At 42.0% G+C, this 22,989-nt stretch overlaps 1 non-coding gene across 1 annotated transcript; it reads left to right on the top strand.

Moving 5' to 3' along the window:
• The first annotated feature begins 13,888 nt into the window (after positions 1 to 13,888).
• LOC120252637 lies at positions 13,889 to 13,995 on the top strand. The gene has a single exon (XR_005534094.1). It is a non-coding gene; the product is annotated as a small nucleolar RNA R71 (small nucleolar RNA).
• Positions 13,996 to 22,989: the final 8,994 nt, after the last annotated feature.

Here is a 22,989-nt window from a genome sequence, read left to right as displayed (position 1 = left end):
ATGCAACAACCAATATTGGAGAAGAGGTTTACTACTGAAGATGTACTTGCCAAGTTCATGATTAACACTGAATCAAGATTCAACAGCATAACTAGCAGTATAGATACTCAGTTCAGTAAGGTGAATGCTCAGTTTGCTCAATATGCCGGAAAGTTCAATAAGATTGGCTCCATTTTGCGAAACCTTCAAGCTTCTGTAGAATCCCTTGAGCACCAAGTGGGGTAGCTTGCTAAAGCTAATTTTAAGCGACCTTCATGTAGTCTCCCTAGCAACACTTCGGAGAACCCAAGAGAGCACTTGAAGGTCATCTCCCTTAGGAGCGGGAAACAGGTTGAGACAAGGGTCGGAGTTGACCCAAGTGTCAAGGAGACTAGGGTAGCCGAAGTGGAAGACCCTAACATAATGGAGAAAGTTATTGATAGAAGCAAGCAAAGTGAAGATAAGGAAATTCCATCAAAGGGTTCATCAAAGCCGTCAGAATACAAACCTCCAATTCCCTACCCGGCTAGATTGAAGCAAGATAAGGAGGATGCTCAATTCAGAAAATTCATCAATATCTTCAAGCAACTCCACATAAACATCCCGATAGTGGAAACTTTAACTCAAATGCCCAAGTATGCCAAGTTCTTGAAAGAATTGCTAACAAACAAGAGAAAGTTGGAAGAAGAGGGCACAATGGCACTCACGGGAAATTGCTTGGCCATTTTGGACAAAAAGCTCCCACAAAAATTGAAGGATCCGGGAAGCTTCATAATCCCATGTGTACTTGAGAGTGGAGTCCAAGAAAATGCCCTTGCAGACTCGGGGGCAAGCATTAATGTTATGCCCTACACCATGTACATGAAGCTTGGTCTTGATGAACTTAGACCAACAAGAATGATTTTACAATTGGCGGATAGATCAACAAGGAAGCCTCATGGAATTGTAGAAGATGTGATTGTCCGGGTGGACAAATTTGTGTTTTCGGTGGATTTTGTCATCATGGATATTGATGAAGATGTGGAGACACCGTTGATTCTTGGTCGGCCATTCCTCACTACCTCCAGTGCCCTAATTGACCTTAAAGGAGGAAAATTAACATTAAGAGTTGGTGAGGAAGAAGCAGTGTACACTCTACCGGCGGCCATGAAACTCTCTTTAGGCCATGATGACATGCTTTATTTTGTTGATGAAACTAAACTTTTAATTTCTGATTGTGTGCAGGAAGTATTATCATTAAACCAATTGGATGAGTACTTGGGAGAGCTAGAAAATGAAGATCAAGAAGAACCTCACTCTCCTCTTCCAAGTTCCAATTTGAAGTGGCCAATGGAGAAGGTTATGTGCACCAATGCCAAAGAAAAAGAAAAGAAAGATTCAATGTTGAAAAAGATTTGGAGGGAGGTTCGGGGAAAGAAGAAGAAAGGTAGTACTCATTCTCATCAAACACCTCAAGAAAAGAAGGTACAATCTTCACCTCCCTTTGTTCATGAAAAGTGTGAAATCCATTCATTGATGTCTTTGAATTTACCAGGAAGAAACAACAATAATTCAATGATGATCGGGGGAAATTTCAAACTATTCGAGCCCCCATGTGGTAAGTAACAAGGTACGTCAAGCTCGTGACGTTAAACAAGTGCTTCTTGGGAGGCAACCCAAGCAATCGGTGGTTTATTTTCATGTTTGTGGGTTCTTTGTGTTCATGTTCTTGTTATTTTTTGTATTTTCTTAGAGTTGTTAATTTGAATAAGTCCATGCTCTCATTATTTTGTTTATCATGATCATTGTCCATGTGGTTTTTCACTTGATTTTATTGTGGAGTTGCACTTGTTTGGGCTATCATTTTTATGTGTTAGATCATAACTTTGGGCCATTATTTCATGGTGGAGATGATTTTAGAACCTTTTGTAACCATGGCCATGTGTTTGGAGAAGTAAAGAAGTCTTTAAACCAAGTTTTTAGGGCCTCACGGCCTCTATGGGTAGCTCATAGAGGCCGGGAGAAAATTCCAGAAGCTTTTCACTACTCCTCGCGGGCTCTATGAGGAGTGCATAGAGAACATCAAAACCGTCCAGAAATTTTTAACTAGCATTCACGTGCTCTATGAGCAGTGCATAGAGACCATCAAGAAAATTCAGAAACTTTTCACTACTCCTGGCGGGCTCTATGAGCACCTCATAGAGACCGTGAAGACCCTTTTTCTTCATGAGAACCTTGTCAACTTGTCTCTCTCCTCATTCTTCTTCTTCTCCAACCGTGACCTAGCCTCCACGATCTACCTCTCCATGGCCGGATCTCACTAAATACCACTCTAAATCATTTCCACATCTCCTTGGAAAGTAGATCTAGTGTTCTTCTTCAAGCTCCACTCTAGTGCTCTCCTCCTTTGTTGATATGAAGCTTATTGTGAATGAAAATTTTTCTTTTCTTTTCTTCTTGCTTTCTTGAGTTTTTGTGTGGATTGGTTCAAGCTTTTAGCTTGTATTTTGTGGTATGAACATCATGTATTTGATTGATCTCGAATTTATGTACAAAATGTTTCAAATTCATGATGTTGGGGAAACTCTTGCAAATTGAATAGTATCCATACGGGCTCCTTATGCCCGTATGGATCCTATTCACCCCATTTTCTTCATGTTTCATCACTTTTCATGCCACATGATACACTCTCTTGGATTCCTTTCATTCTTATTTGAATTTTTATTGATGTAGGAATGCCACAAGTCAAGGAACTTGCCTCCAAACATCCAAGAAACACTATGCCAACCCTGAAGAACCCCACTTTAAGCATGCTCATCATAAGGCGAAGTGTGGAGTTTCGAAGACCAAACTATGTGGCACACTTCATCACATAGATTGGGGTATTTTGCAGACATTTAGGGACGGATGAACAATTCAAGGAATTACTTTCACATGGGTTTTGGTGAATCTATTCTCAATTGATGATCATACCTTTTACCAATTTACTTTGAGGTTTTGAACAATTTTGAAGCACACCATGATAACCACATCTTCAACATCTTGTGATGACTAATTGGACATTTGAGCATGGACAGTTGCTTTATTTCTTTAGTTTGTTGTTTTGCTTTACTCTTTGCAAGTGTGTTTGTTTGGTATTTAATAAGTTGGTGAGGGGATGCCCTACCAATCTTGTGTAGAACTCTACTACTCTTTATCTAGTATTTTTGTTTGTTGACTACTCCCTATTATGTATTCTTGCAATCTTAATTTTTGTTTGGATTGATGATGCCCCTTATGCCTTGTAGGGCATTAAGGGAGTTTGGTGAGCCTCCCCACATTGCATGGAGGCCGGACCCAACATGAAACGCTTGCGACACCTTTGGTTCGGGTCACTCATCACCGTGTGCACAAGATTAACTGGGGAAGTTTGTTCCACCCTCCTCCATTGTTTTCATTGCATATATTACCATGCTTTTCATGATTAGTGTACATTGGGGACAATGTACATCACTAGGTGGGGGATGGGTGTATTTTATGATCTAGGTTATTATTTGCATGCTAGTTTACCCATGATGGCTTGTTCATTATTGTAAGACTCTTATAGCATGGATTAATGATTGATTTGAGTTACATATTTGTTGTTGTACTCTATTGAATCATGTTTCACCTCTAGTATTGTCTTGTGCACTGGATCTTGTGTTGATGCCCTGGGAATAGCCAACATGACTACTCTATCTCTCTTGATTGCTTAACAAACAACTTTGAGTACTTGGCCTTAGAATACTAAGTTTTATCTTTCAATGTACTCTTAAGAACTTCTAATTCTTGTTGAGCTAACCCTAGTTTTGTGGCATGTAGAGTAGTATAAAGACATGATCTAGGGTGATTGTGAAAAAAAAAATGAAAAAAATGAAAATGAAAATGAAAGAGAAATGAAAAAGTGAAAATAGTAAAAAGAAAAATGAGTCTATGTCAGTATTGCTCTGCTAATGAAGCATGAATGCGTCTATGTAGACTGTAATCGAGTAGTTGGGTGGCTCTTGTGTCTAACCAGCATGTGCACCCTCCTGAAAGATTTTTAGTTCAGTCTATATTAGTCGGACTCGAAAAAGAAAGAAAATAAAATGGAATGAAAATAAAAACCCTAGTGATCTTTTTGGCTACCTACTAGAGGTTTTGAGAAGAATAGGGAATTAGTTCGAGTTCAAGACTTGGAAGGATCTTACTTGTTCATTGAAGTAGCGCTTAGCATTTTAGGACTTAGTACTCTTTGCAAGTGGAGTGATTAGCATCTAGAGTTGTACTCATTGGAGTCAGTCGGCTAGACCAAGTCAGGGTAGATGAAATGCAAGGTTCACACACACGGTACAGAAATATATGAGGTGAGACAGGATCTTTCTGTTGTGCTTACTGTGTGTAACTCATCATCTAGTTATCATTTTCCATGCTTGTGGAGTCTTGTATTTATTTGAGCCGGAGGTGATACACTTAGCCACTTATCATTATCTTTGTTTTTCATGATGTGTTTGCTTGGGGAAAAGCAAATGCTTAGGTGTGGGGATATTTGATAAGTGTCTAAATGTACATATTTGAGTGTATGTATTTGTTACCTCTAGCATGTATTTTCATTAGAATTGATGCTTGTTTGTGCTTAATCATGTGTTCTTTGCTTTACATGGCACATGAACACCATGGATGACACGAGGATATGATTCAGGTGAAAAAGAGAAGAAACCAGGGCGCGGTACTGTAGTATAGACACTGTAGCAAAATTTCTGCAGCTGTCACTGTAGCACCTGGAGAGTTTCAAGTCAGGATTTGGATCATGGCATATGGCCTCAATGCTGCCCGGTATAGAGCCCGGGATGATCACTGTAGCTATAATAGAAGATATTTACTTGATGGAGTTTGCCTACCCCAAATAGTGTTAATGTTGATCTCCATAGCGAGTGGTATGGCACTCAGGATGGAGGCCATAGCGAGTGGCATAGCACTCAGGATGGAGGCCATAGGGAGTGGTATAGCACTTGGTATAGCACTCAGGATGTGGGCCATAGGGAGTGGTATAGCACTCGGGATGGAGGCCATAAAGGGGGTATGATGAGTGGTATATAGTGGGATTTTTGAGAAAGATTGGGGACTTTTTTGCTGGACTTCTTGGAGACTCTAGGGTAGACTTTTGAAGTTTTTTTTTGGCAGCCATCACTTGGAGGAAGGAGAGAAAAGAAGACACCATTCTTTGGGAGAGTTTGGCTTGAAGCTTGGGAAGATCAAGAGCTTGAACTTAAAGGGGAAGCCTCATCATCAAAGGAGGAGAAGCATTCGGCATCTCTAGGGCTAGAAGAAGCATCATTCAGCCTGCATTCTCTCTCCTCTTCATCATTCGGACTAGGGAGTGTCATTTATGCATTTACTTCTTGCTTTTGTTGTGTTTGAGATACTTATTTGTATGATGGCACACTAGACCCCCAAGGCCGCCGGATGTAGGTGAACCTTGGGGGGTTCATCTTGTATTTTGGATGCCACATTTATATTTGATATGCATTTGGTGTGATTTATGATTTGGCTCATTGTGTTTCATGCCTAGAACTATTATGTGGAGAAATACTTAGTTCTTGTTTGAGTTGTACAAGTAGACGTGACCTACTCGCGTGTACTAGATCGTTAATGAGCTAATAGGGGTATTTGTTGACCAACATGCCGAGAAATTGGGTGTAGGTAGCCCCTCCGAACCATGAAGATAACCTTAGGTTAAGTGTGTCCTTGTTGCGTGATCTCCATTCACTTAATGCAATCGTAGGAATATGACTAAGGAGAGATCCTTGTCATCATTTGTACGGGATTAGGGTTTAGCCGCCAAGAAATTGGGGTTGAACTATTGTTGAGGTCCGTCGGTCTAAATCACCCGTGGAATGTATTTTCATGCATCCTTATATCTTGATGACCCCTCTTGAGAATCCTCATCCCTAGGCCTATTCTTATCATCATTGCTCTTGTGATTTTCTTGCTTGACTTGGAGTTGTTACACTTGTGTTTTATTTACAATCTTGCTTGTATTAGATTAGTATACCATGCTTGAATTGTAAGGTTAGAAAGTGAGTGATGGAGGAGTAATAGGAGCTCCTTAACCCCATGGAATACTGACAAGATCCCCTTGCTTATATCCCGCAAGTGCACGGGTTTGTCGAAGTAATAATCCCGGGTGAGCGGGGTCAAATCCACAGGGAGTAGGGAATGAAAATACTTAATTTGGTTCTTAGCTATGTGGAAGATCAATAGTGATTAGTGTGAAATTGATTCAATTCTCAATAATAAAAGAAACAAGTGAGAGAGCAAGAATAAAGAAAAGGGTAAGGCAATCGATAAAGATGGGGTACTCGGATGATGCTTCACCTAGGAAAATCGTTTCAAGTGCAAGAACTCTCTATTATGCTTCCTAATCAATGCAATGGTGAGTCATGGAAATCCTTACATACATAGTCCCAAATCTAAGGTCAACTATGCCTAACTCTATTCATGTCCCGGAGGAGAGATTAAATAACCTCTCAACCTCGCACTCAAATAAAGTTGCAATGAGCTTTAGGTTTTTCAAGTGATAAATCGCTTCCTAATTATAGACCTAACCCTTTGGTCAAGGCGGAAGGTCCCTATCCACAATTAAGCCCTAGATACTAAGATCCCCTCAACGCTTCACTCCATTGCACGCACAACTAGGCCCAAGCGGAGGTTCATCCCTTAGACCATTCACTCTATTATAGCCGCAAAGAACTCGAGGAACGGAGGTAGAATCTATCACGTCGGAGGGAAAAGGGGACGCTCCTGTACCTCTCGACTCACTCTCTCAACCCTCTCCAACCTAGCTTTGTCTAACGCTCGTGGTGTGTCACTCACTCACAAGGTTACCAACAAGAACTCTCAACCGTAGTGTCACTCGAGGGGAAATGTTCATACAATCAAGCATTCAAGGTTAGAACTCACAATAAACATCAATTTATTGAAAGCATAATAAAGAAGTTCAATGAAACGAGTACATCCTAGGGTTCACAATCACCCAAGTACCCACTAGGGGTTTAGCTCTCCATGGAGCTAAGTACAATCAAAGAAATTGAATGTAAAAGCAATGAATCCATAAAGAAACCCCCTCGATGGTCGTGTTGATGGTCTTGTGGAAAGTCCTCTACTCGTCGTCCAAGGATTCCTTCGTCCGGTATAGGATACGCCTCGATCGAAGCTCCCCTACCAACCTTCTTCCTAATGGAATCACGATGTCGGAGCCGTAGAACCTCTCCAAAACCTTGGCCAATACCCCTCGAAACCCTAGCTGAAACCCTCTCACAAGTTGGGGAAAAGATGGAGAAAAGAATACTGAAATCAGAGCTGAAATCGGCTTTAAATAGGGCTCAAATCGGGCGACTACACGGGCGTGTATGATGTCACACGCCCCTGTGGAATTTCCACACGGGCGTGGATAATTTCCACACGCCCGTGTGGATTCTCTTTTTCTATGATTTCTCGGCCGGCTGTGAACAGTGCTGCTACAGTACTTGTTACAATACTTTACAACAGTAACCTGCTACAGTGCTCTGCCGGAAATACTCCCGAATTCCATACTTTCATTGGGGTAACACAAACGGGCACACATTTATGTCGTGAATCACTTGCTTCTTTAATGATGTATATATTGGTGGATCTCTTGTTCTTATATGCATAAGTTAGAATGCTCGAGTGTGACTGCCTTTGTGCCCCTCCAAATGAATGTGGTCACTCGAATACGAGGAGGTTGGCACACACTCTAGCATCTCACACCTGACCTATGTCTTCGCGTTTGAATCTTAGCAAGATCTCCTCCAAAATAGGTGCATTATGATCCACATTGGCCTATTTCCTTCATACTCGGCCTCACAACCCTACCTGCATAAAAACACACATATTAATGTAAAAACCTGAAAAAAGTAATGCTCAACATAAGGAATGAACGCTTCGCATTCATATTGCACAAGCACTTATCAAACTCCCCCACACTTAAGCTTTTGCTTGTCCTCAAGCAAACATTAAAACATTCGGTGCATCAATGAAGAATATGTTGAAAGTGCTTGGCCTTAGGTTCACCAAAGTATACAAAGATAGCATTCTACAAGTAAGGAAAATTTCAACACTAAATGCGAAAAATCAATGCTCTAGCTAAAAACTTGAATCAAAAAGGATAACAAACCCAAATTTCGTGTAAGTGTTTGAACTCACTCAAAACACCCAAAATTATACTCCTCAAAGTTCTAAGTGCAATGGACTTATTTATCTACACAAGTGATAAAAATTTTAAAAGATGGTAGTAGCTTCACACATCCTCTAAGGTAGCCCTTTCCAAAGCGGCCGCTAAGGCGGCTTTCACACTTTCGAGGTGGTAGCTCTTTCTACCCGAGTGGTAGCTTTCACTGATCCTATGAGATAGCTCTTTCTCTCATTAGGGCATAACTAGTATCCAACTTGTGAGAGTAGCTTCATACTTCATAGGTGGTAGCTCTTTCCACACAACAAATACAAATAAACAAAAAACTATTTTGTTCGTTCTTTTCATTTTTCCATTTTTTTTTTCAAAAGAAGTAAACCTAACTAGTCCTTTTAACCTCAAACATGAGTTTCCAATAGAGTTCAAAGAGTGAGTAGTGCACTAAGTATAAATCGGGCAAAAATTCCTAAAAATTCAAGCAAGAACTAGAGCATGAAAAACATTCAATGTTAACAATTCTCCTAGACTTAAGAATACAAACATTGCAACTAAGGTGAACCGCCATTGGCTATGTGAGCATATATCAATCAAGAACAATAGAGAAGATGTGCGCATTATGAAACTCCCCCCCACACTTAAGTTGTACATTGTCTTCAATGTACACATGCAAGCTCACTCAAAATATATCATTCAAAAATAGATGTGGGAGAAGCAATCAGAACAATACTCCCCTGACTCCTAGTGTTGCGTTTGATGAAGCTAATTCATTGGGAGTAATGTTCCAACGGGTTGTGAAGCTCGCACGGCCAAGTGCCAAAGCACCTTGGCCGTGCCCATGTCTAAGTCTCAATTTCCAAGAAGACAAGACCATCTGCACGCATACACGAGGGAGTTCAGTGAAGCTCAAGAAAAACAAAAATAACTCGAGTGTATAAAAGATGAAGCAATGAATACAACTCGATAATGCAAAATAACATAAATTCAGAAGGAAAATCCTTTCTGAGTGAACAAGTCTAAAAACAAGAAAATAAGATAAAGTAAAATGCATGAAAGAAAAAGAAAAGTCAAGTGTCGAAGTCGCTCTCGGTCTTCACTGCTGCTGCTACGGAAGTGGAAGCATATAGTGGGTCCTCTGGTGCTGGGGTCGAGGATGGAGGTGCTGGAGGTACTGGCGGTGCCTGGAGAGTCCTCGGCTACAGGACGAATGATGAGGCAATGTCTCGCTCTAGGATTTGCTGTAATATGTCGAAATGCGGCATGAACTATGTGTACTGAGTGGTCTACGTAGCCCTAATCTCGGCAACCTTGGCTTGGACCACTCCTATAGCATTCTCGAGCCTCTCAAAGCGATCATTGGCTCGAGAAGGTGAAAACATACGCACTGGGGGTGGTTCCTCGGCCGCTGAACGTGCCTCGGTTTCCATCGATGCGGGCTGAGGCTCGGGGGCGGGATGAGATGCTCCGGCGTCATCACCCTCACCCTCAGCTATCTCTGGGGCTGGTAGAACTAACGCAAAAATACCTGTCCGAACCCTGCGGACCATGTCCATCAACCGCATCGTCTCTAGACCCAGGGGAGCGGGTACACTCGTCTTCTCGACCCCGCGAATCGAATCCAAGAGACCCATGCCCAGTACTAATCTCGTAATGTAAGGACCCGAGAAGATCGCTCCCAGTCTAGTGTACTGTCCCTAATGTCTGATGTAATCAGCCAAGATGTGCCCTAAGTGGATCGGTACGCGCTCTACCATCAAGTACAAGTACAACAACTCCTAGCGGCTCAAGACACCAGTACTATCGCCACGGCCATTCACCGACCTACTCATGATTGTGTGCAAATATCTGTAGGCAGGCCGGGAAAGGCACGTGGCCTTGGAGACCCCCGGCTCATACTGACCCTGACCACATAGCACTCTGTAAGCTCTGCAGGGGGTCAAGGTTCCGGGGATAATCGATGAGGGCAATCGTGCGTACTCCTCGGAATTTGTGAATGCCTCCTCGTATAAGCCAAGTAGTATGGAAAACTGCGTAATGCTAAAACTATGGTGCCGTCCAAACACTCGAACCGAATGGTGCCCAAATCGCTGAAGCTCGCGATACGCCTATCAAACTCAAACGAGGAGAGCACCTCCAGTGCAAACTCTCGGATAGTTGGCTTTCTAATCGTCAACAACTGCCGCCAACCCCCATCGAAACAAGGTCCTCAACCTCATCGGGTGAACTCATCTCCCTCGTGAAGATCTCGTAATATAGTCGTGTCCGAGAATCGAGTCCGTCCAGGCGGAGTCTAGATAAGCGCTCATAATGGGCCTGATGTTCGGGAATCACAAATCGCATGCCCTCAGGCTCAGAGGATGACTCACGTGGCCTCTTATCAGTATACTTCTTTGTCCTAGGTGCCATGATCTGCCAAATTTAAACAAAATTAGTCAAACAAGTTGATAAAACAATACTGTAGAAATCCACACGGTCGTGTGGAATTTCCGCACGCTCGTGTGGATTCACGGGGCGTGAGAAACGCACGGCCAGGTATCAACAATCCAAAAATACAACTCAATAATATCTCTAACTTCGTTATAAACATAAATCATTGTTCCAATTGAAGAAACGAAGCATTGTTAACCAGATTAATCAATAAAAATCATGAATTGACGAAGAAGATGAAGAAAATGAATTTACCAACGAGGAGAAATGAGAAAATAGAGAGCCGGCCGGAAAACTTGCTAAAATCCCACCAAACTGGCGCAATGGACTCTGAGAATGTTGTGAGAGTGTTTTCAAGTGAAAAAGAGTCGTGAAGAAGGAGAGAACTCATCCCCTTTTTAAACAAAACTCACAACTTTTGACGTTCTGTGCATCCACATGGGCGTGTGGAAATTCCCCACGCCCGTGTGCCTCACTTAAGAAGCTCCACAGGGGCATATGCACGCCCCTGTGCGCTCTTCGAAAAAAAACTCTCACTGACATAGAACGATCTCCCACGGGCGTGCAGAAATTATCCACGCCCATGCGCCAGGCCCACAGGGGCTGACGCATGCCCCTGTGGCTTCCCTGGACATCCGAGAAAGATATCAAGTCTTCCACACGCCCGTGCGGAAATTCCCCACGGGCGTGGATATTCACAAGCCCAATTCACAGAGGCAGCCGCACGCCCTTGTGTTTTCTCGGGATGGAGGGAACAACCTGCAGAGCATCGCACGGGCGTGCGAAAATTACCACACGCCCGTGTGTGATTCACAAGGTCGCCCACAAGGGCGAGTCCATGCCCCTGTGTGCTCTCGGGAAAAACTACCCAACTCTACAGGAATTCATACGCCCGTGCGGAAATTACCCACGGGCGTGCGTTAGTCGCATGGTCGTCCACAGGGGAAGCCGCACGCCCCTGTGCCCTCTCTGGAAGAGTTCACACTACACACCCACGGGCGTGTGGAATTTCCATAAGCCCGTGTGTTTTCTCTGGATGACTTAGAAAAACCTGCAGGCTCTGCAGAACTAGTCTGAACATGTTTACACACTCAGAGCCTGCCCTATTGTGCAAGATATACCAGATAAAAACACAAAATAGAACTCAAACAACCAAACTTCGCCAATTCTCAACAAAACATACAATGAATTCTTTTAAAAACCCACAATAAAATCGCAGCACAAGCACTCAAAAGTTGAAACACCAACACTTAACAATTTATTCATGCAAACAAACTAAACTAAAAGTACAAAAAACAGTAAACACTTGGGTTGCCTCCCAAGAAGCGCTTGTTTAACGTCACTAAGCTTGATGTAACTTTCTTACCTCATGGGGGTTCATGAATGAAGGTTGCCCTCTTACCCATAACTTGAAAGGATGATGAGCAAAGTCTCTTGAGGGTAGAGGGTGTACTATCGGGCTTCGGACCACCTAACAATGGTTCGTCCAACTTTCTTGGCTCATGTACGTCTCCAACAGCCTTGGGACATTTTTGGTGGCGTCTTCGAGCCCTCTTCATTTTTCGGAGAACCTTCTTCAAGATTCCCGTGGTAGATGTTTACTCTCCAGTCGAACCAAGCATCATTACTTCTTCATTGCTCTCCTCTTGGTCGAACAAACCTTCATATGGATCCGGGTTGAACATTTCCTGTATATATTCATCAAAAATCTCATCAGTAGTGTCTAGAAAATACAAAGTGTCATCAAAATCGAGAGAATGCCGCATGGCTTCAGCAAGGCGGTAAGTGAGCTTATCGTCTCCGACTCTCAATGTGAGCTCTCCGCCGTCCATGTCAATCAATGCTTTAGAAGTCCACAAGAACGGTCTCCCAAGTATCAAGGGTATATCTGCATCCTCATCGACATCTAGCACTACAAAGTCAACCGGAAAAATATACTTGTCCACCTTGACAAGCACGTCTTCAATGATGCCTCTCGGATGTCGTACCGTTCGGTCCGCTAATTGTAAAGTCATCCGAGTAGGCCTAGGCTCACCCAAGCTTAGCTTTTGGAAGAAAGTATATGGCATGACGTTGATGCTTGCCCCTGAATCCGCCAATGCCATTTCCTCACATAAGTTGGCGATGTTACACGGAATAATGAAGCTTCCCGGGTCTTTCTTCTTGTTCGGCATGTTCTTTTGCAACACCGCCGAGCATGAAGCATCAAGCACCACTGAAGCACTCTCCTCCAATTTCCTCTTGTTGGTCAATAGGTCTTTCAGGAACTTCGCATACTTAGGCATTTGAGCCAAAGCCTCAACAAAAGGAATGTTGATGTGGAGTTGCTTGAACAAACTCAAGAACTTCTTATACTGTTTATCCCCTTGGTCATTCTTTAATCTAGAGGGATAAGGGATTCTTGGCTTGAAAGGTGGGGGTGTCACCTCTTTCTCTTTGTTTGCTCCCTTCTCAACCTCTATAACCTCGGGTGCGTGTTCTTTTGGCTTCTCACTCGGAAGCCGCCCTTCAACTTCACGACCGCTTCTCAAAGCGATCGCCTTCACATGTTCTCTCGGGTTGGTTTCCGTGTTGCTTGGTAAACTTCCATGTGGCCTTTCGGAAAGAGATTTCACAATTTGCCCCACTTGATTTTCAAGGTTATGCAAGGAGGCAGTGTGATTGCGAAGTGTAGCCTCGACTGATTCAAACCTTGTATTTGTTGATTGAACAAATCTAGCCAAGTGCTTCTCCAAATCCGTCATTCGGGTTTCCAAGCCTGAAATTCTGTTTTCCACTTGAGGGGCTTGTTGTTGTTGTTGGAACCCCGATGGCCCCATGGTCTTCTGTGGTCCTTGATTACTCCATGAAAAGTTGGGATGATTCTTCCAACCTGAATTGTAGGTGTTGCTGCATGGATTCCCTTGAGGTCTCATTCCATTACCTACAAAGTCAACATTCTCAACTGAAGAAACATCACCTATGACGATTGGGCAATCGGAAGGAGCATGTCCTCCACCACAACCGGTACAATTTGTCACGGCCGCAACTCTATTCGAAGCTATAAGATCTAGTTTCTTACTCAAACTCTCCACTTAGGCCGCCAATGAAGTTACCGCATCAATTTCATGGAGACCGGCCACTTTTTTCTTTTCTCTAGCGTTCCACTGGTAGCTATTTAACCCCATTTCCTCAATCAATTGATGAGCCTTGTCGGGGGTCTTGCTACCTAAGGTACCTTCTGCTGCCGCATCCAAGAGTTGCCTTGTACTCGGGTTCAAACCATTGTAGAAGGTTTGAACAATCATCCACTCCGGGAATCCATGTTGCGGACACTTGCGCAGGAGTTCCTTGAACCTTTTCCATGTCTCAAATAGAGACTCCAATTCCAACTGCAAAAAGGATGAGATCTCATTCCTAAACTTTGCTGATTTTCCGGGAGGGAAATAACGGGCTAGAAAAGCTTCTACCATCTCCTCTCATGTAGTGATTGATACCCTAGGTAATGAGTGTAGCCACTGCTTTGCTTTTCCCTTTAGGGATAGTCCTGGGTCACAGAATTTCAAAAGAAGCAATCGAGGTAAATAGAGCAAAGATCTTCGTAATAGAGAAGCTACCTCCTCCGATCTTAGTTAAAGCCATTAGGAGTTTTCTGGGACATGCAGGTTTTTATAGAAGAATCATCAGGGACTTCGCCAAAATTTCTAGACCTTTAACAAAATTATTGGAAAAAGATGTACCGTTCAAGTTCGATGATGAGTGCATGAAAGCTTTTATCATCCTTAAGGATAAGCTAACCCAAGCACCCATAATGATAGCTCCAAATTGGGATTCCCTTTTTGAATTGATGTGTGATACAAGTGATTTTACAGTGGGTGCAGTCCTTGGGCAACAAAAAGACAAACACTTCCATCCCATATATTTTGCAAGCAAAACGTTAACAGATGCTCAAGAGAATTACAGCACAACAGAAAAAGAGTTGCTTGCCGTGGTCTTTGCATTTGATAAATTCTGATCCTATCTAGTTCTTTCCAAGGTCGTGGTTTACACTGATCATTCAGCTTTGCGGTACCTTCTCAGTAAGTCGGATGCAAAACCACGCTTGATTAGATGGGTTCTCTTGCTTCAGGAGTTTGATCTTGAAATCAAAGACAAGAGAGGGACGGAGAATCTTGCAGTGGATCATTTATCCCATTTGGAGAATCCTAATCTCAAAACTTTGAGAGAGAAATATATCAATGATTCATTTCCTAAAGAGCACTTGTATAATATTCAAGTCATGGAAGAGTTCGAGCCACCTTGTTTTGCTGATTTTGCCAACTACTTAGTTGGGGGTGTCATCCCAAAATGGTTCACGCATCAACAATGGAAGAAATTATTTTCGGACCTCAAGCACTACTTGTGGGAAGATCCCTACCTCTTTAGAATTTGTTCAGACCAGGTTGTTCGAAGATGTGTATCGCAGACTGAGGGTCTAAGTATCTTGAAACACTATCATTCAGGACCAACTTGCGGCCATTACAATGCAAATCGGACTACGAAGAAGATTCTTGATTCAGGTTTCTATTGGCCGACATTGTTTCAAGACACCCAAAAGTTCATACAATCTTGCGATAGATGTCAAAGGGTGGGTAACATTTCTCGCTGAGATGAGATGCCCCAAAATTGGAATCAAGCTTGTGAAATTTTTGGCGTGTGGGGGATTGACTTAATGGGGCTATTCCCAAGCTCACATGGTTGTAAGTTCATTCTCGCAGCAGTCAATTACATGTCTAAATGGGTGGAAGCTCAGGCCCTACCAACAAGCGATGCAAGGGCAGTGGTAAAATTCATAAAGAAGCTTTTCTCCTGGTTTGGAACATCTCGAGCAATCATTAGCAATCGGGGCACTCACTTTTACAATGCTCAGTTTGCAAAGATTCTAAAGCGCTACAATGTCTACCACAAACTAGCAACACCATATCATCCATAAACCAGCGGACAAGTGGAAGTTTCCAACAGGGATTTAAAAAGAATCTTGGAAAAAAATGTTGCTCAGAATAGAAGAGACTGGATAGAACACTTAGATGGCGCTCTATGGGCTTACAGAATAGCATATAAGACTCCTATTGGGACCACCCCATACAAATTAGTCTAAGGAAAAGCTTGTCACCTACCTGTAGAACTTGAACACAAGCTTATTGGGCTATTAAATTTCTGAATTTTGATTCCACTCTTGTAGGTGAGAAGAGGAAGCTTCAATTAAATGAATTGGATGAATGGCGCGCCATGACATACGAAAATTCCAAACTTTACAAAGAAAGAGTGAAAGAATACCACGATAAGCATATCAAGCACCGTAAACAATTTCAAGAAGGGGATCAAGTGTTACTGTTCAACTCGAGGCTGAAGCTATTCTCTGGGAAGCTCAAGTCACGTTGGTCAGGTCCATATACGGTCACTCAAGTTTCCCCACATGGTGCAGTCGAGGTAACTCACCCCGAAAAAGGTACTTTTAAGGTGAATGGTCAAAGGTTGAAACTCTATTTTAATACCAACAATTTGAAGATGACCGGGGGAAATTTCAAATTATTCGAGCCCCCTTAAGGTAACTGAAAAGGTACATCAAGCTCGTGACGTTAAACAAGCGCTTCTTGGGAGGCAACCCAAGCATTTGGGGGTTTATTTTCATGTTTGTGTGTTCTTTGTGTTCATGTTCTTGTCATTGTCTTTGGTATTCTCTTAGAGTTGCTAATGTGAATAAGTCGTTGCTCTCATTATTTTATTTATCATGATCATTGTCCATGTGGTTGTTTACTTAATGTGTGTTATATGTTAGATTGAAACTTTGAACCATTATTTCATGTTGGAGATGATTTTAGATCATTTTGTAACCATGGCCATGTGTTTGGAGAAGCAACCAAGACTTTAAACCAAGTTTTTAGAGCCTCATGGCTTCTATGGGCAGCTCATAGAGGCCGTGAGAAAATTCCAGAACTTTTTAACTAGGCTTCATGGGCTCTATGAGGAGTTCATAGAGATCATCAAAAACCATCCAGAACTTTTTAACTAGGCTTCACGGGCTATATGAGGAGCTCATAGAGACCATCAAAGACCATCCAGATTTTTTTTAACTAGGCTTCACGGGCTCTATGAGGAGTGCATAGAGACCATCAAGAAAAATTCAGAACTTTTACACTACTCCTCGCCGGCTCTATGAGCACCTTATAGAGGCCGTGAAGACTCGTATTCTTCATGTGAACATTGCCAACTTGTCTCTCTTCATTCTTCTTCTTCTCCAACCGAGACCTAGCTTTCATGATCTATCTCTCCATGGCCAAATCTCACTCAATACTACTCTAAATCATCTCCACATCTCCTTGGGAAGTTGATCTAGTGTTTGTCTTCAAGCTCCACTCAAGTGTTTTCAGGATCTTTGTTGGTATGAAGCTTGTATGATGAAATTTTTTCTTTTCCTTTCTTCTTGCTTTCTTGAGTTTTTGTGTGGATTATTTCAAGATTTTTGCTTGTATCTTGTGGTGTGATCATCATGTTTTTGAAATATCCCAAATTTATGTAAAAAATTTCTTCGAATCCATGATTTGGGGAAACTCTTTCAAAATGAATAGTATCCATACAGGCTCCATATGCCAGTATGGATCCTATTCATTTCAATTTCTTCATGTTTTATCCATTTCCATGCCACATTATGCATTATCTTGGATTCCTTTCATTCTTATTTGAATTTTTATTGATGTAGGAATGCCACAACTCAAGAAATTTGCCTCCAAACGTCCAAGAAACACAATGCCAACCCCGAAGAACCACACTTTAAGCATGCTTATCATAAGGCGAAGTGTGAAGTTTCGAAGACCAAACCATGTGGCACACTTCATCACATAGAATGGGGTATTTTGGAAATATTTGGGATGCATGAACAATTTAAGGAATTAATTTCACATGGTTTTTGGTGAATCTATTCTCAATTGATGATCCTACCTTTCACCAACTTACTTTGGAGGTTTTGAGCAATTTCGAAGCACACCAAGACAACCACATCTTCAACATCTTGTGTTGACTAGTTGGACATTTGAGCATGGACATTTGCTTTACTTCTTTAGTTTATTTCTTTGCTTTACTTTTGATGCAAGTGTGTTTGTTTGGTTGTAATAAGTTGGGAAGGGGATGCCCTACCAACCTTGTGTAGAACTTTGCTACTCTTTATCTAGTACTTGTGTGTTTTGACTACTCCCTAGCATTTATTTTTGTCATCTTACTTTTTATTTGGAATGATGATGCCCCTTTATGCCTTGCAGGACATTAAGGAAGCTTGGTGAGCCTCTCCACATTCCATGGAAGCAGAACCCGACATGAAAAGCTTGCAGCACCTTTTATTCTGGTCACCTCTCGCCGTGTGCACAAGATTTAACCGGGGAAGTTCGTTCCATCCTCCTCCATTGTTTTTATTGCACATATTATTATCTTTTTCATGATTAGTGTACATTGGGGACAATGTACAACACTAGATGGGGAAAGATGTATTGTATGTATTAGGGTTATTGTTTGCATACTAGTGTTACCCATGATGGCTTGTTCATTATTGTAAGACTCTTATAGAATGGATTAATGATTGATTTGAGTTACATATTTGTTGTTGTACTCTATTAAATCATGTTTCACCTCTATTGTCTTGTGCACTGAATCTTGTGTTGATGCCCTGGGAATAGCCAACATGACTACTCTATATCTCTTGAATGCTTAACACACATCTTTGAGTATTTGGTCTTAGAGTACTAAGATCCTTCATTCAATGAACTCTTAAGAACTTCTGAGTCTTGTTGAGCTAACCCTAATTTTGTGGCATGTAGAGTAGTCTGAAGACATGATCTAGGATGAATGTGAAAAAGAAAATGATGAAAAAAAAAGAAAAAGAGAATGAATGAAAAGAGAAAAATGAGTCTATGTCAGTATTCCTCTGCTAATGAAGTATGAATGCGTCAATGTAGACTGTAATCGAGTAGTTGGGTGGCTCTTGTGCCTAACCAGCATGTGCACCCTCTAGAAAGATTTTTTTGGTGCAGTCTATGTTAGTCGGACTCAAAAAAAAATGAAATGAAATGAAAATAAAACCCTAGTGATCTTTTTGGCTACCTACTAGAGGCTTTGAAAAACAAATGGAGTTAGTTCGAGTTCAAGACTTAGAAGGACCTTTCTTGTTCATTGGAGTAGAACTTAGCATTTTAAGACTGAGTACTCTTGCATGTGGAGTGATTAGCATCTAGAGCTATACTGATTGAAGTCAGTAGACTGGACCAGGTCAGGGCAGATGAAATACAAGTTTCACACACATGGCACAGACATATAGTAGGTGAGACAAGATCTTTTTGTTGTACTTACTGTTTGTAACTCATCATCTATGTATCATTTTCCATTGCTTGTGGAATCTTATACTTATTTGAGCCGGAGGTGATACACTTAGCCACTTATCATTATCTTTGTTTACATGATGTGTTTGCTTGAGGACAAGCAAATGCTTAGGTGTGGGGATATTTGATAATTGTCTAAATGTATGTATTTTAGTATATGTATTTGTTACCTCTAACATGTATTTTCATTGGAATTGATGCCCGTTTTGTGCTTAATCGTATGTTATTTGCTTTGCAGGTTAAGGGGAATGCCATGGAAGACACGAAGATATGATTTGGGCGAAAAAGAGAAGAAAACCAAGCCACGGTACTGTAGCATATTCATTGTAGCTGGAGTACTGTAGCAGCAACACTGTAGCACCTGGAGAGTTTCGAGTCCGGAATTGAATCACGGCATACGGCCTCAATGCTGCCCGGTGTAGAGCCCAGGATGATTACTGTAGCCAATGAAGAGAACAAGTTTTGCTTGAAGGCATACTGGCTCAATGAGATGCTCATTGAGCCAGTACAGATACTATTCCGAGTGCATTTGTGGAGTTTGCCTACCCCAAACAGTGTCAATGAGGAGCTCTATGAGGATCTCATGGAGCCAGTATACCACCTGAATGAGGTCCTCATAGAGAGGAGTATACCACCCGGGATTGAACTCATAGAGAGTGGTATACCACTCCGGATGGAGGCCATTTTGGGGGCATGATAAGTGATATATAGGGGGACTTTTGGACGAAAAAGGGAGAAAAATAGAGACTTTTGAGGATCCTTGGCAGCCCGCACTTGTGAAGAAGAGGAAAAAGGAAGAGATTATTTTGAAGAGTATTTTGGCTTGAGGCTTGGGAAGATCAAGGGCTAGATCTCAAGGGGAAAGCTTCATCATCAAAGGAGGAGGAGTATTCGGCTTTCCTTGGGCTTGAGGAATCGTCATTCGGCTGGCATTTTTCCTTCTTCATCATCATTCGGACTAGGGAGTGTCATTTATGCATTTACTTCTTGTTTTTGTTAAGATTAATATGCTTGTTTGTATGATGGCACACTAGAACCCCAAGGCCACCTGATGTAGGTGAACCTTGGGGGGTTCATCATGTATTTTGGATGCTACATTTACATTTGGAGTGCATTGGTGTGATTTATGGTTTGGTTCATTGTGATTCATGCCTAGAACTATTATGTGGAGAAATCCATAGTTCTTGTTTGGGTTGTATACGTAGATGTGACCTATTCGCGTGTACTAGATCGTTAATGAACTAAAAGGGGTAATCTTTGACCAACATGACGAGAAATTGGATGTAGGTAGCCCCTCCGAACCATGAGGATAAACTTAGGTTAAGTGCATCCTTATCGCGTGATCTCCTTGTACTCATTGCAATCGTAGGAATATGATTAAGGAGAGATCATTGTCATCATTTGTATGGGATTAGAGTTTAGCCACCGAGAAATTGGGGTTGAACTAATTTTGAGGTCCATGGTCTAAATCACCCTTGCCATTTATTTTTATGCATCCTTATATCATGATGACCCCTCTTGGGAATCCTCATCCCTAGGCCTATTCTTAGCATCATTTCTCTTGTGATTTTCTTGCTTGCCATGGAATTACTATAACTGTGTTTTATTTGGCATTCTTGCTCGTATTAGAGTAGTATACCTGATAAGTGTCTAAATGTAGGTGTTTTCATATATATATCGTATGCACTTTGCATGTATTTTGTGAGGTTTGATGCCCGTTTCGCGCTTAATCGTCTATTATTTGCTTTGTAGGGCATATGGAAGCCATGGAGAACAAGAAGATATCATTTTGGCAAAAAGAGAAGAAAACAGGAATTTCATACTACCCCCATACTACCCAGTATGGGGGCCGTATGCACTGTAGCAGTGGATTGATTTGGTGTTCTGTCCAGATTTTCATACTACCTAGTATACGGGGCTGTATGGAGGCCGTATGCACCCCGTATGGAATGCGAATCTAGGGTTTCTGAGTGCTATACGACCCCCATACGACCCCTATACGGCCCGTATGCCTCGGGGGGTATATATACTCACTTTTAGGGCTGATTAAAGGACTTTTTGCTGGCCGACTTTTTGGGGAGATCATTTGGGAGATCTTGGGCGACCTTTGGGGAGGAGAAAGAGGGCGAGAAAGCTAGAAGATCATTGAAGCCCAAGGTCCAAGGCTCTCAAGGCAAGAAGGCAACATCATTCAAAGGGGAGATCGATCACGACTTGAAGGAAGGAGAACTGCGGCTAGAGGAAGCGCTCATTCGGCATTCCTTTGGCGGGGAAGCGCTCATTCGGCATATTCTTGCCTCAACCTTCACCATTTCATCTAGGGAGTGTCATACTATGTCTTTGTTTCATGTTTTGCTTGATTGTATGCTTTTGTTATGAGATGATGACACACTAGACCCCCCAAGACCACCGGTTGTTGGTGAACCTTGGGGGGTTTTTATCATGTATTTTTGGATGATTACTTGTTAATTCTATGCTTGGGTATGTTTGAGATCTAATCCATTGTTTTCATGCTAAGTGTTACACCAAGGAGAAATCCGTAGCTCTTTTATGAATGATGCATGTAGATGTGACTTGCTCGCATGTATTAGGGTCATGAATGGATTAGAAGGGGATACTTGTATCATCACGCCCAGAAATCGGGTGTTTGGTAGCCCTCCATGTAGGTTTAATCCGAAGAAGAGTAGGTTTATTCCTAAGTGAGATTTCCTTGTACTTAATGCAATCGTAGGGAATGTAGATTTGGAAGAAATTCCTATCTATGTTCGTATGGGATTAGGGGTTCAATCGCCGAGAAATTGGGGTTGTTCTAATCTTGGAATCTCATGGTCCAATTTACCCTTGCATCTTTTAAATCATCATCCATGTTGCATGATAACCCCTCAAGGGGATCCACATCCATAGGCCTTTGCACTTCATTGATTCTCTTGCTTGCTTATTGCTTGTTCTCTCTAATTTGCTAGCAAATCTTGTGTTTAGTTTTATTTGTATTTAGTAGAGTAAATCCATCACTTAAGATCTTAGGCTAGATAATAGCTCGAGAAGGAGTAATAGGAGATCCTTAGCCCCGTGGAATACGATCCTCGTGTCTTTGCACGAGGTATTACTTGGCGATCCCGTACACTTGCGGGGAAGCGATCAATACCATGCATAAGTTGTAAGGTTAGAAAGTGAGTGACGGAGGAGTAATAGGAGCTCCTTAGCCCCGTGGAATAAGATCCTTGTGCTTTTGCACAAGGTATTACTTGGCGACCCCGTACACTTGCGGGTGATCAACCACGAAGCGTCCCCTTTCCACTCCGGTGTGATTTATCCTACCTCAATTTCCTTGAGTTCTTTGCGGTCATAGTAGAGTAAATGGGCTAAGGGATGACCTTTCGCTGGGGCTTAGTTACAGAAGCAATGGAGTGAAGCGTTTAAGTGATTTTAGTACCTAGGGCTTAATTGTGACTAAGGACCTTCTACCTGGACCAAAGGGTTAGATCTACATTTAGGAAGAGGATGTATCACTTGGAATTCCTCGAACTTATTGTGATTCTATGCGAGTGCAAGGTTGAGAGATTGTTCAATTTCTCCTCCGAGACATGTATAGAGTTAGGCATGGTTGACCTTAGATTTAGGACCATGTATTGACGGATCTCCAAGACTCATTAATTCATTAGTTAGAAAGCATAATAGAGGGTTTTGCACTTGAAACGATTGTCCTAGGCGGAACAATATCCGGGTACCCCATTTTTATCGATTGTCTTACCTCCCTTTTACGTGTGCTCTCTTTCTTGTCTCTTTTACTTTTGTTACGTTATATCTTGTCACACAACTGTTATTGACTTTACGCTTAGTTGAGAAACAATTTAAGTGTTTTTATTCCTAACTCCCTGTGGATATGATACCCACTCATCTGGGATTTATTACTTTGACAAACCCGTACAATTGCGGGACATACACAAGAGGTGTTTGTCAGCGATCACTTTGAGAAGTGATCATAAGGTCGAGGGTAGGCTTCCTAGTGAGAAG

Source organism: Dioscorea cayenensis, chromosome 21 (assembly GCF_009730915.1).
Source record: "Dioscorea cayenensis subsp. rotundata cultivar TDr96_F1 chromosome 21, TDr96_F1_v2_PseudoChromosome.rev07_lg8_w22 25.fasta, whole genome shotgun sequence".
NCBI lineage: Eukaryota > Viridiplantae > Streptophyta > Magnoliopsida > Dioscoreales > Dioscoreaceae > Dioscorea > Dioscorea cayenensis.
Note: the sequence above shows the minus strand (reverse complement) of the source record. Positions and strands in the feature narration are given on the sequence as shown.